The sequence below is a fragment of the Benincasa hispida genome, chromosome 10, assembly GCF_027475165.1.
Source record: "Benincasa hispida cultivar pf3 chromosome 10, pf3_genome.v1.1, whole genome shotgun sequence".
NCBI classification, from domain to species: domain Eukaryota; kingdom Viridiplantae; phylum Streptophyta; class Magnoliopsida; order Cucurbitales; family Cucurbitaceae; genus Benincasa; species Benincasa hispida.
Genome location: NC_143487.1, coordinates 7,317,527 through 7,330,723, shown reverse-complemented (window position 1 = coordinate 7,330,723; position 13,197 = coordinate 7,317,527).

The following is a 13,197-nucleotide window of genomic DNA, read 5'->3' as shown; positions in this document are numbered from 1 at the left end:
ATGCAAATCAAATGATCGCCCTCAATGGCAGGAGTTCCCAACTCACTCAGGATTGAGATCATGTTGCCTATGGTCATCCTAGTGAAGTGAAGTCTCAATTATGAACAGTATTATATAACGAGACGTTAACACTTCATGGTCAGGTCTTATACAAAATCTTTGTATAGGATGCCCTTGCTCGCATGTCCCCTACATGAATGATCAGGATCAGATCACCTATGACAAGTCACAACACTTGTGACCATTCCACAAAGTGGACTGCATTTGTAGCATTACCAGGATAAAGTTTTCCTCCTATATCCATATACTATAGACCATTTTAGTTATCACTCAAGACATGATCCACTTGTATGTCACCACATACATGCTTAAGTTACATACAGATAACCAAGGATATTAAGTTTATTGGTTTGTGATAAAATGAAAAACACCTAATTGTGCAAAGTCAAGTAGTAAAGTAAATATCATTTACATCACAAGTGTTCATATAAAATTGTTTACAAACTACAGAACATGAGACTTTAGGGTACAAACCCCAACAATCTCTCACTTGTCCTAAAGTGAAGTGAGGAGTACAAGTAGACAGGCACAAAACAATAAACTAGGGCATAAAATCCCAGTGTAACAAAATCTCCCACTTGCCCTAGTCCAGCCGCGGGCAGTCTCGTAGACCTATGCTCTGGAACAATAAACTAGGGCGGTCCCTCCACCTGGGTATAACCCTTTGCCACAAGTCGAGCCTTGAAGGTATGTACCTTCCCATCAGCACTCCGTTTGCGCTTGTAGATCCATTTACAACCTCTAGATCTTACCCCATCAGGCTGATCTACAAGATCCCATACCGAGTTGAAGTACATCGACTCCATCTCGAGATTCATGGCTTTGACCCATTCATCCCGGTAAACATCCTCCTTTGTCTTTTTATAGGACAACGGATCCTCAACGTCGCCATCTGTCACCATAGCTAGGATTTTCGTGAAACTCCGATAGCAATCAAGCGGGTTCATACCCCTCCCACTGCATCGAAGTTCCCTCAACTCTTAAGGTGGAACCGACCTACCAGATGAACTATCATCAACAATTCTGGTTGATGAAGCAAGTCCTTCAACAACTCTTGTTGAAGCTTCAGTAGTTTCTTTGGAACACTCACTTAATACGAATATACTACGTGGACTGTGCTCCCTGATGTGATCCTTCTCCAGGAAAGTAGCGTTCATGGAAATAAACACCTTGTTTCCGGACGGATCATAAAAGTAACCTCCTCGTCAACCTTTGGGGTAGCCTACAAAAAGGCACAACCTCAATCGTGATTCCAACTTCTTGGGATTTTCCTTAATTACATGTGTTGCGTAACCCCATATGCTGAAGCGCGTAAACTAGCTTGACGCCCATTCCACAACTCCAGAGGTGTTCCTGCAACATTCTGAGAAGGAACGCAGTTGAGAATGTATACCGCAGTCTCCACTGTGAAACCCCAAAACGAGTCTGGTAAGGAAGCGTAACTCATCATCGAACGAACCGTATCCAACAAGGTTCTGGAGAAATTCATTGGCATTTAGATTGAGTTACGACAGATTTAAATATCTCTATGTTATGAAGGGAACTTACGGCTAAAGGTCTTAGCACATACAAGTTATTTTCCAGTTTAGCTGTACAAATTTCAACACCATCCTTACGAATAAATACTTTATTCAATTTAAAAGAAATAGTGTAATTGTATTGTAACATACACTTTACAGAAATAAGGTTTCTTTATAGTTTAGAAACTACGAAGACATATTTTAATATAAGAAACTATTCTGTAAAGTAAACTGGATATCTCCCACTGCCACAGCTGAGATGACGTACCTTACTCGCAATGTCTTCTTACCAGCCTGCAACTGTCGCCAAGATCTAATCCCTTTTTTTTACCTTGGCCTTACCCTTGGCAGCCTTCTTTTCCTCCAGATAACAAGGACAATTCTTCTTTCAGTGCCCGTCCTAGTTACAGTGGAAACATTTTCCTTTTCCAATCGGTTGTGGACGCTTCTTCTGGGCGACAGGTGGTGGGTTAGCAGGTGCATTCCTTTTTCCTTTACCATCCTTCTTTTTCTTCCCCTTTTCAGAGTTAGAAGTTGAAGGTGCAGACTTTCTTCCTAAGGTCAAACCTCGATAGAACTTTTTAGAGGACAAGGACGAGACAACATTTGCCTCACCTCCCTTTTTCTCCTTACTTTTCAGCAAGGATTGGTAAGTCTGTAACTTTTTTAAGAGAGTGGTAAGAGAGTAGTCCACTTTTTAAGAATCGTATTATTAACAAAGTGGAGGAAGCTCTCTCACAATGAATGCAGGATAATGCTAACCTGACTGCCCTCATCGATTTTAAACCCATTTATCTCTGCCACGTTAAAGTGGACCATCATTTTCAGCACGTGTTCATAAACAAAGGTGCCTTCCTCCATTTTGGAGCTAAAGATACGTTTTAGAGCCTCAAGTTTGAGCTGTCGAGACAGCTGTCCGAACATTCCCCGTAAGGACTCCATGATCTCACGAGCTGAGACCATGGAGTCATGTTTCTTGGCCAACACATCACTAAGATTGGCAAGAATATAGGCTCAGGCCTTCTCGTTTGCCTATGTTCAACGCTTGTACGCCGCCCGAACATTTCAAGTAGCGTTCTGAGGTGGAATAGGAGGACATTCCTCCATAAGGACAAACTTCATATCCTCGATGATGAGTACCGTCATGAGCATATATTTCCAACTTGAATAGTTTTTCCCATTCAATTTTTTGGCGCTAAGCAAATTGATAGTGGCTGAAGCCATTAAAAAACCATTGCTGCAAAAAAAAACGAATAACCTTTTATAAGACTTTGTAAAAACCACATATTAATTGACCAATTAATTTTTAGCAAAAAAGATTCCAAGTACCCTAAATGAAAAGACTTCTATTTTGCAATGATGCCCCAATGAGGCAGGACAAGCATCACTGGTGGGGTGATCAGATGGCCCTTCACTGAGACGAGACATTCTCAACCATTATGCAGAACTAACTCTTGGAACTAAATCTAATAGCCACCATTTGTTCGGTCCAAAATAGTTAACCCTTAACAATCCTGGTAAGTGTAACTCCTCGTTTTCGGCTCCAGAGTCCCGCTCTAATGCACTCACCGTAGGGAAAAGACAGATTAGGACAAGAGACTAAGTAACCTTATCCTCTTACAAGATATCAAATAAAGAAACACGCAAAACAACCATCCTATAGGGGACACACCCAGAGTACCACGAGGCGATGCGCATAAACTTTATTCAATTCAACGAGGGAGACCAAGGGATTTGCTGTCGCACTTCCCGCTCCCACTTACTATGAACATTTTCTCCATCCACCTTGATATTTACCTACCCAAACACCATCCGTTTGGGGGACACCATCCGAGGGTAGATCTCACGGTGTAGACTATGAAGGAGAAACGCGATAGGTGAAAATGAGGCATCAAATGCCCTAAGAACCTCCCACTGAATGTTCTACCTAGGGGTTTATTAACCTAGACAATCCAGCTACTGATTATGATCTAAGTCATTTATAAAGTTTATTAAAAAACAACTTTTATCTTTAAAAAAAAACAACAAATCAAAGTAATCACATTAAACTCTTTAATAGACTGGCATTAGTATGCATGCATGCATCAAATCTATCTAAATTACATTTCAAGGTAGGTTATCAGGTAGGGGTATTCCGTTACAGCATCTTAAATACCCCGGCCTAGACAGAACCCGTCTTCGATAAAAGGTCTATTATAGATAGACTTGCTACACATTAATCTTTTATTAATCATTTTAGTTTTAATTTCATTTTATAACCATTTATAAAATAAACAAATAAAACACTCATCCCACATAACGAAGTATTTATAACGCTTATAAATATAATGTTAAAAAAAAAAATAAAGCATACATAAATATAACCTTTATATTATATGATGCATGAGCATGCATTTATGTAAATTAAAACATGCTTCTCTAAATTATAACACTTATAATAAAGAGAATATGTATGACCTAAAGTGGAATTTATCTATATGTGCATACATACCATATGGCATATTAAAAACATACATCGCATGTAATAAATAAAAGATTAATTGACTGGGATGAGCCTTTAAAAAACCAGAATGAAAAAACCTTATCTATTACATTTTTCATCAAGCAAACTGGTTCACAGGCGAACCGGGTCTTGAACCGCCAGGAGGACTCCATCGTGTAGTAAATGTCGTAGGTAGATGATTGTCCAATGCGAACTAGACGATAGGAGCAAAATTAAACGACCGCGTAGACGACAACAAGGCAATGAAGCCTGATCGTGTATGTGATCGCTCAATGCTATTGCTTAACGCGGTGACATGTAAATGATTTACCTTGCGTTACTAAGCGATCATTTAGTCAGTTACTAAGCGATGAAGCTTGCTGACTAAAACGATCATCTATGCGATCACTTAACGTAGCGTTAGGTAAACGATTTACCTTGCGTTAATAAGCGATCGTTTAATTAGTTACTAAGCGATGAAGCTTACTGACCAAAATGATCGTCTATGCGATCACTTAACGTGGCGTCAAGTAAACGATTTACCTTGCGTTACTAAGCGATTGTTTAGTCAGTTACTAAGTGATAAAGCTTGCAGCCCTAAACGATTGTCCAGTGCGCGCGCGCGTTAAGCGATACGCGAGCATCACATCGTCTACATGACCCGATACTCAGTGATCGTATAACCGATCTTTGACACGATGCGATCAACCCTTGATCGCTTACCCGATCATCAACACAATGCGATCATTAGCGATCGCACACCCCATCAACTGCACGATGCGATCAATACTTGATTGCATACCCCATCGTTTAATCGACACGATCAGCAATGATCACGTACTTCATCGTCTGCACGATGCGATCAACCCTTGATCGTCTCCTTCCTCAAAGAACTACAACGCTTGCTCTGATATTCTTCACGAACGACTCAAAACTCAGACTTTGAATACAGACTCGATAACGATTATTAATGCCAAAAAAAATGCAGGGGTCTTTACAAACAATCGCAAATTTAAAAGCATTAAATCAAACCGAGGCTAACATCCACGAAAACATTCATAAGTTCGCACAACCACAACAATTTAATGATTAATCAGTGTAGAAATACACCCACCAAGAACGTATTTGCAATTCGTTTGCAGCAATGAATTGGAATATCAGAAAACCTGGTGCTCTGATACCAATTGAAGGAACTCTTATTCAAGAGTACCTATGAGCGGAAGCAGATCTTTCCAATTCATTGTGACAGAATTACCGCATATACATTCAAACATACTTTCATAATGCTAAAGAGATCAAGAAATCATACCAGATGAAGATTTCTACTTCACAGCGAGTTTAAAGCCCAACCGTCTACCTCAAAAAATCAACCACTCGGACAAAAGGAAACGGAGAAGACAACACCACTCAGAGCTCTCAGTATTCTTGGAGTGAGAATCCAAAGTGTGGGCTTTGTTCGGATTTGGTAGAGGGAAGGATGAAGAGAGACCATACATAACGATCAAGCAAGTGGGAGATGCGGTCGTCTATCGCATAGACAATATGCTTTGATTGTTTAGGTGAAGTATACAATCGTGTAGTAGAAGTAAGTGATCGTCTAAACGATTGGGTAGGAAAAGGTAAACGATCGTCCAAACGATCGTGTAGGAAAAGGTTGAGCAAACGTCCAAATGATCGCGTAGGAAAAACTAAGCGATCGTTTAGTAAATATCGGGAGCTAAACGATCGCTTAGGAAAAAGGTAAACGATCGTTTAGATAATAGCATGCGACGGTGTAATCGGTATGCGATCGCTTAGCAATATCATATATGTAAGCAATCGTGCAGTAACTATCGTATAGGCACTAATTTTCTAAACAATGACACTATCTTTTTCACAATATCCGCGCACACTGAGATCAACATACCGTCTGCTATTTATAATGCACTCATCCGTTATTTAGAACGAAGAGGTGCCTTCCCATTTCCTTTATAACCGTCCAATGAATGTGATCTTATCACATTCATAACTTATAAATTAATATCATATATTAATTATAATATTTTTCCTCTACTAGATATAAATCATATTTATATCTAATTTCCTCCAAATTAATGTATCTCATACATAAAGTTAACTATATCATATTTAATTAACTTGTTCAATTATATCATATATAATCGAACTCCCTCTTGTCAATTTGAACATTACAAATTGACCCAAAAACTGACTCTCAACTTGTATCCAAGCTACCAAAGGAACCTTATGAACCTATGACTCGAAGCTCAAACGGTACGTGAATAGCTGACTAAACTCTTTAGTCATGATATCCACCATCTGTTAACTGCCAAGTATTCCACTAAAGACTGACAGTTGAACTCTTCTTGCCATAGATATATTTCTATGTCCATTGGATATAACCATTCATCAGTACGATGTCCCTTCACAGATGCTCGTAATTATAGCAGGCCAATTTACCATTTTTCTCCTGTAATTACATCTTCCTCTTTAAATACCACTAATTCCTCTAATGAACAATACAATATAGTCCTACTATGTGTGAACACCTCTCGAGCCATGAGAAGGTGCATGGCGCCACATCATTCAAGCCCTAGAATCAGCCCTTAAGGGAGCTATCTATCTACTTACCTCTGTCTCGGGGAAGGAGTGAATTCCATATTGTGTAGCTGAGTTCCCAGCTCCCAAATTAGACGAATCCCCTAAATTGTAGGTTTGGGTCGGCGTTCTGGCCACTAGCACCCATGCAAATCAAAGGACCGCCCTCAATGGCAGGAGTTCCCAACTCATTCAGGATTGAGGTCATGTTGCCTATGGTCATCCTAATGAAGTGAAGTCTCAGTTATGAACAGTGTTATATAACGAGACGTTAACACTTCGTGGCCAGATCTTAAACAAAATCTTTCTATAGGATGCCCTCGTTCGCATGTCCCCTACACGAATGATTAGGATCAGATCATTTGTGACAAGTCACAACACTTGTGACCATTCCACAAAGCGGGCCGCATTCGTAGCATTACCAGGATATGGTTTCCCTCCTATATCCATATACTACAGACCATTTTGGTTATCACTCAAGACATGATCCACTTGTATGTCACCACATATATGCTTAAGTTACATACAGATAGCCAGGGATATTAAGTTTATTGGTTTGTGGTAAAATGAAAAACATCTAAATTTGCAAAGTCAAGTAGTGAAGTAAATATCATTTACATCACAAGTATTCGTATAAAGTTGTTTACAAACTACAAGACACCAGACTTTAGGGCACAAACCTCAATAGTCCGAGCATATGACTAATGTCATCCAAAATTTCCAACAAAATTTAAATTCAATAGTAAAAATAAGGCAACCTTTATGGATTGTAAATATACTATAAACATAAGAATTTAGGTGGTTGTCCTTATAAGTAGAATATGAGTGAGTTATATGAAAATTTTCCATAATAGGGTAGAGAACAATAAGAAGAACCCAAAAAACAATCTAGAGGGGGGAAAATCATAACAAGATATCAAGAGAAGGCCTTAAAATCCCCTTTGAGCTAAAAGTGTATCTATGAACAGAAAAAGGTGAAAAGTAAACACAAAGGTATAATAAACCTGAATGAAGAAAGTGATATACATAGCCATCAAAAGAAAACAATCATAAATTTATTTTAGAATTGTATGACTTCTTTAAAACAATACATACCAATAGCCAGCATCGATAAGAACACATCGTACCTGAAAATTCCCAAAATACTCAAGCAAGTGAAAACTCATCCCAAAATACTAAAAAATAAAATATCAAAATTTAATTTCAAATTTATCTTCATAATTCATCTTTCAACTTCTTAATAATTCTTCTAAATTATTATCATCCCTTATTAAAATCTCTAGCTCTCTACCGCTGAAAGAGGTTGTAATCTCTAAATCAGTGTGATCACAAGTTCTCAAGACGACACAGATGAAGAAGATGGTGTAAATTCATTGTCGTTGTTGGTGTTCATCTCTTGCAAGGCAGAAGGGTGGATAACAATTATTTGGAAAATTGCAAAAAATTCAAATGGTAAGTGAAAGTTTCTGGGAAGAGGAAGTCTACCAAAATCATGAGGAAACAATTTTTTTTCTTTCTTTTCAAGCATTGATTTCTAACACCGACTATTTTATGCCACATTTAATTTCTTTATAAAAGAAGAACATAATAAAAAAAACAAAACCCAAAAGAAAAGATGAGCGAAAACATGGAAGCTTTAGCGTTGATGACGACCAACGTGAGACAATATAGAAATCAAAAGAATAGGTCAGTGTTAAGGACCGAAATCTAAGAAGATGACCAACTTGAAGACGACTACAATATCGATGAATACTTTAGAAGGAACAAAATTGAAGAAGACAACCAACTTGAAGACGACTATGATATCGATAAGGACTTCAGAAGGAACGAAATCAAAGAAGATGTCGAGGACCGAAATCTAAGAAGATGACTACAATACCGATGTAGATTTCAGTGGAACAAAATTGAAGAAGATGTTGAGAACCAAAATAAAAGAAGACTTCCATGCACCTAAAGAATGCTGAAGATATCGAATAGAATTAGTTTTTTGATTGGTTAGTTGGTTATTTTATTGTTATTGCCATCTGTATTCTGACTGCCTGTTTATTGGGTCAACTCATTAATGAAAATTCAACAGAGGATTTTAAGTTTCTCTGAGCTTTAATATGGTATCAGATGATTTCAATCTCACTCACGGCTTTTCAAAGTTTTTCTCCTCTTTCCCATGATTGACCTTTCCAATAACCCATTTGCTTCAACATTAATGGCAAACTCTTCATCTTCTTCCACAGTTCTTGATTAATATTTGAACTCTTATTTTCTCCATCACTCTGATAGCACAAATCCTATACTCGTCTCAGATTTATTGACAGAGTCTAACTACACTTCATGGAGTCGTGCTATGATTCTAGGACTCATGGTTAAGAAAAAACTTGGATTTGTTGATGGAAGTTTGTCCAAACCTGATGGAGATTTGCAAAATTCATGGATTTTTTACAACAGTGTAGTTACAACATAGATTTTGAATTCTCTCTTGAAGGAGATCTTTGTGAGTGTTAATATCTTCGATTCAGCACGAGACATTCGGCTTGATATTTAACAATGATATCAACGTAAAAAAGGACCTCAAATCTTCCAATTTTGTTGTGAGTTATCGACTCTCTCTCAAGATCAACTCTCTGGTACGACTTATGTCACAAAAATGAAAACGATGTAGAATGAACTTGCCTCTTACTGTCCTTCCTATACTTGTGGTCATTGTACCTGTGGAGGAGTTAAAGATTTGGTTAACTACTTCTAAACAGTGCATGTAATAAATTTTCTCATGGGATTGAACGATTCCTTTAGCCAAATTCGGACACAACTTCTGTTAAAGGAACCTGAGCCTTCTTTACAAGGATCATTTTCTCTTGTTGTTCAAGAAATTGAACAACGTGCTTCTGTTGCACCTTCTTCATCATCCAATCTTCCATCCGCTACAACTCTCTTAGTAAAGAACTCTTCCTCCTCTATTTCTTCATTTGTTAATTCCAAGTTCTTATTCCTCATCAAATTCTTCTATTTCTAAGAAGAAAGATCGTCCGATTTGCAGGTATTGTAACATTTCAGGTCATACTATTGAGAATTGTTATAGGTTACATGGATTTTCTCCTGGATATGAAAATCAGAAGAATACCTCAACTAAGCCAGAATCCTCCTCTACAACTTGTTCAAGTTTTATTCCTGGTTTTACGGCAGAACAATGTCAAAGTTTGCTGAGTCTTCTTCAGACACATCTATCCAAAGCCAAGATTACTTCTGATTCTGATGTTATCACTTCCCATGTAGCAGGTACATGTTTTGTTTCTTCTTTATCTGTTGCTTCTACATCTTGGATACTCGATTCTGGTGCTACTACACATATTTGTTGTAACGACCCGACCCCCTAGGACCTAGGTAAGGCCGTTACTAAAATAAATGCATGCAAAGAATTTAAAACGATGCTCAGTATTTGAAATAAATGCTAATTAAAAACAAGAAAAGTTCAAAAGACATTTAATAAATGCAATTGTTAAAAACAATAGTAGGGTACCCATAAATCATAAAGGTTAATAAGTTCATATGAAAAACAATTCTTAATACTAAATTTCAAACATCAAAACTAAACATTAAGGGAAACATGAAAGGAACTCTAAATCTCATGATGTGGAAGCGTAAAAACTAGTCCCAGTGACACGATCACGAATTCCGCTGCGCCATCGCCGGTGCATCTCTACCCTTACCTGAAACATCAACATAAGAAAGAATGAGTATGAAATACTCAGTAAGTAACCCCACTACTGGGGTCAGGCTAGGCGTCTATGTCCTCTAGATGCCTACCCCTAGTGGAACATATAAACTATTCTGGTCCTCATGGACCTTATGGACCTGTGGCTCGAAGCTCTAACGGTACGTGAATAGCTGACTAAACTCTTTAGCCACGAGATCCACTATCTGTTAACTGCCAGCATTCCACTAAAGACCAGCAGCTGAACTCTTCTTACCACAGATATATTTCTGTGTCTATCAGATATAACTGATAACTTGTAGAAATACAAGTTATTTATGCTGTTTTATTTATATATGGCGGCAAAAACAGAGAAAGTTGCATCGATAGTATAAGAATTGGCTAAGAAATACGAAAATTATGAAATATCGTAAACACACCTATTAACACCATTTCGATGGCAAAATAGAATGTTTCAATCTCTGTTTTGCAGGAAATAGGTCACCGCATGTGTTAATGGCTCGAAGACAAAATGTACAATGCATCTACATCGCATGCACCCATCAAACAAGAATGAAGAGATGATCAACGCAATGACGGCGCATGCGACAATCGATCAAGTGCTTTAGTGATCAACGTATTTCAACCACATGCGGTAATCAAAGACAACACCGCATGCGACGATCAATCGAAGATGTGAAAAGCAACGCATTTGCAAACGATTCTGACAGCTTTCTGTTATGCAATTCTGACGGATTGATCGTGGAACAGAAAGGAATTTTCCATTATGCCATTGCAGGAATTACCATAATTAGACAGTGGGGACCACAAATTCAAAAAGCCAAGGTCTTGCCTATAAAAAGCTTCCTCAAACTCGCTGAAATACATACATGCATATACTGAAACGGGGAGAGAGAGACTGGTTTGAAGAACCTTTACAGAGTAAATCTGGGAGAACTACGAAACAAGGCTGAAAAGTGAGTCTCCGAGTAAGGAATTCTTCCGATTCCCAAAGCTGGAGCTCTGTGCAAAAGGTCAATTCTACTGGGAAAGCAAGCCTGAGAGAGAAGCTTTCCTCTCTACCACATCCATACGTCAGCAAGCACACGTCTTCGATCGGGATCTGTGTCAAGACGTTGACACTCTTTCCGTATTTGTTTCTATTCTCTAATTCATCTTCCGTGTTCATCTTCTTTAATCCTTCATTCACAAACATGTATCAAATGCTTAATTTTAGAATTAAATGTTATCATCGTCACCATTATCATCTCTCTGTCTCTTTCCATACATTTATCATCCATTTTCTCCATGATGTGTTCTTAATCCCCGGGGTAAAAAGCGAGAATTAAGCGAATGAGTTAATGATGTGTTAAGGAATGAATTAAGTTTAGCTAAAGCATGCTTGATGGAATCTTCACCTGTGAGAGCAGAAATGAAGATGTTATTCCGCCTATCGAGAGAAGGTTGGAAGAATGCGTTAACTAAAGCGAGAAATATTTTCAGAGATGGAAACAACCTTGCATTCATCACGTTCATCTCTGTTTCACCATAGACGTATGCGAACATGGCCGATCACTAAAAGGTGTATGCCAAGAAAAAACGAAACCTTAGTTGCGTTCTTAACGCGATTGACGAACTTGCGATGCTTTTTCTCTTTACTCTTTCTCTTTCTGCTTCATTCATAAGACTTGCCATCGCATTCATCGATTCTTTTGTACAACATCACAGTCAGTCCTCGACCCCTGTATCATGTATCATGTATCATAGTAGTTTAGGAATTTACTTTATCAACGCATTTTTACTTTTAGCGTAATTTATATTTCTATACAAACCAAAATTCTTTATTCATTATTGTAACCGGTCGCATGTATCACATAAGTATCGCATTTAACGACAACAATCCCCGTGTTCGACCTCGGATCATTCTGAGAAACTTGCGTTGGAATTATACTTGGTTTCAACGCAAGGAAACTTGTGACATACACTACTTCATCGCATACTACGAGCATATCATTATCAACCATACACTTAGAATGTAGTATCGTATAAATCATCTTTATCGCAAAGCATTTGAGCGCACATAGAGAATCATTCTTTCATTCACCAGTGCAATAGATAGATAACATTCCATTTGTATCATTCATATTCATCATTGTCTATATGCATAAAGATAAAGATTATAAATTTTTGTCATCAATAACCAATCATGAGTACAATGAGCCTTCACAGATGCTCGTAAGTATAGCTGGACCAAATTACCGTTTTGCCCTTGTACTTACATCTTACTCCTTAAGTACCACCGATTTCTCTAATGAACAATACAACATAGTCCAATTATGTGTGAACACCTCTTGCGCCAAGAGAAGGTGTATGATGTCACATCGTTCAAGCCCCGAAATCAGCCCTTAAATGAGCTATCTATCTACTTACCCTGCCTCGGGGAAGGAATGAATTCTATCTTGTGTAGCTGAGTTCCCAGTTCCCAAATAAGACGAATCCTCAAAATGGTAGGTTTGAATCGGTGAACTAGCCACTCACACCCATATAAATCAAAGGACCGCCCTCAATGGCAGAAGTTCCTAACTCACTCAAGAATGAGGTCATGTTACCTATGGTCATCCGAGTGAAGTGAAGTCTCTGTCATGAACAGTGTTATATAATGAGACGTTAACACTTCGTGGCCAGGTCTTATACAAACTCTTTGTATAGGATGCCCCTGCTCGCATGTCTCCAACACAAATGATCAGGATCAGACCATTTGTGACAAGTCACAACACTTATTACCATTCCACAAAGCAGGCCGCATCCGTAGCGTTACCAGGATAAAGTTTCCCTCCTATATCCATATACTACAT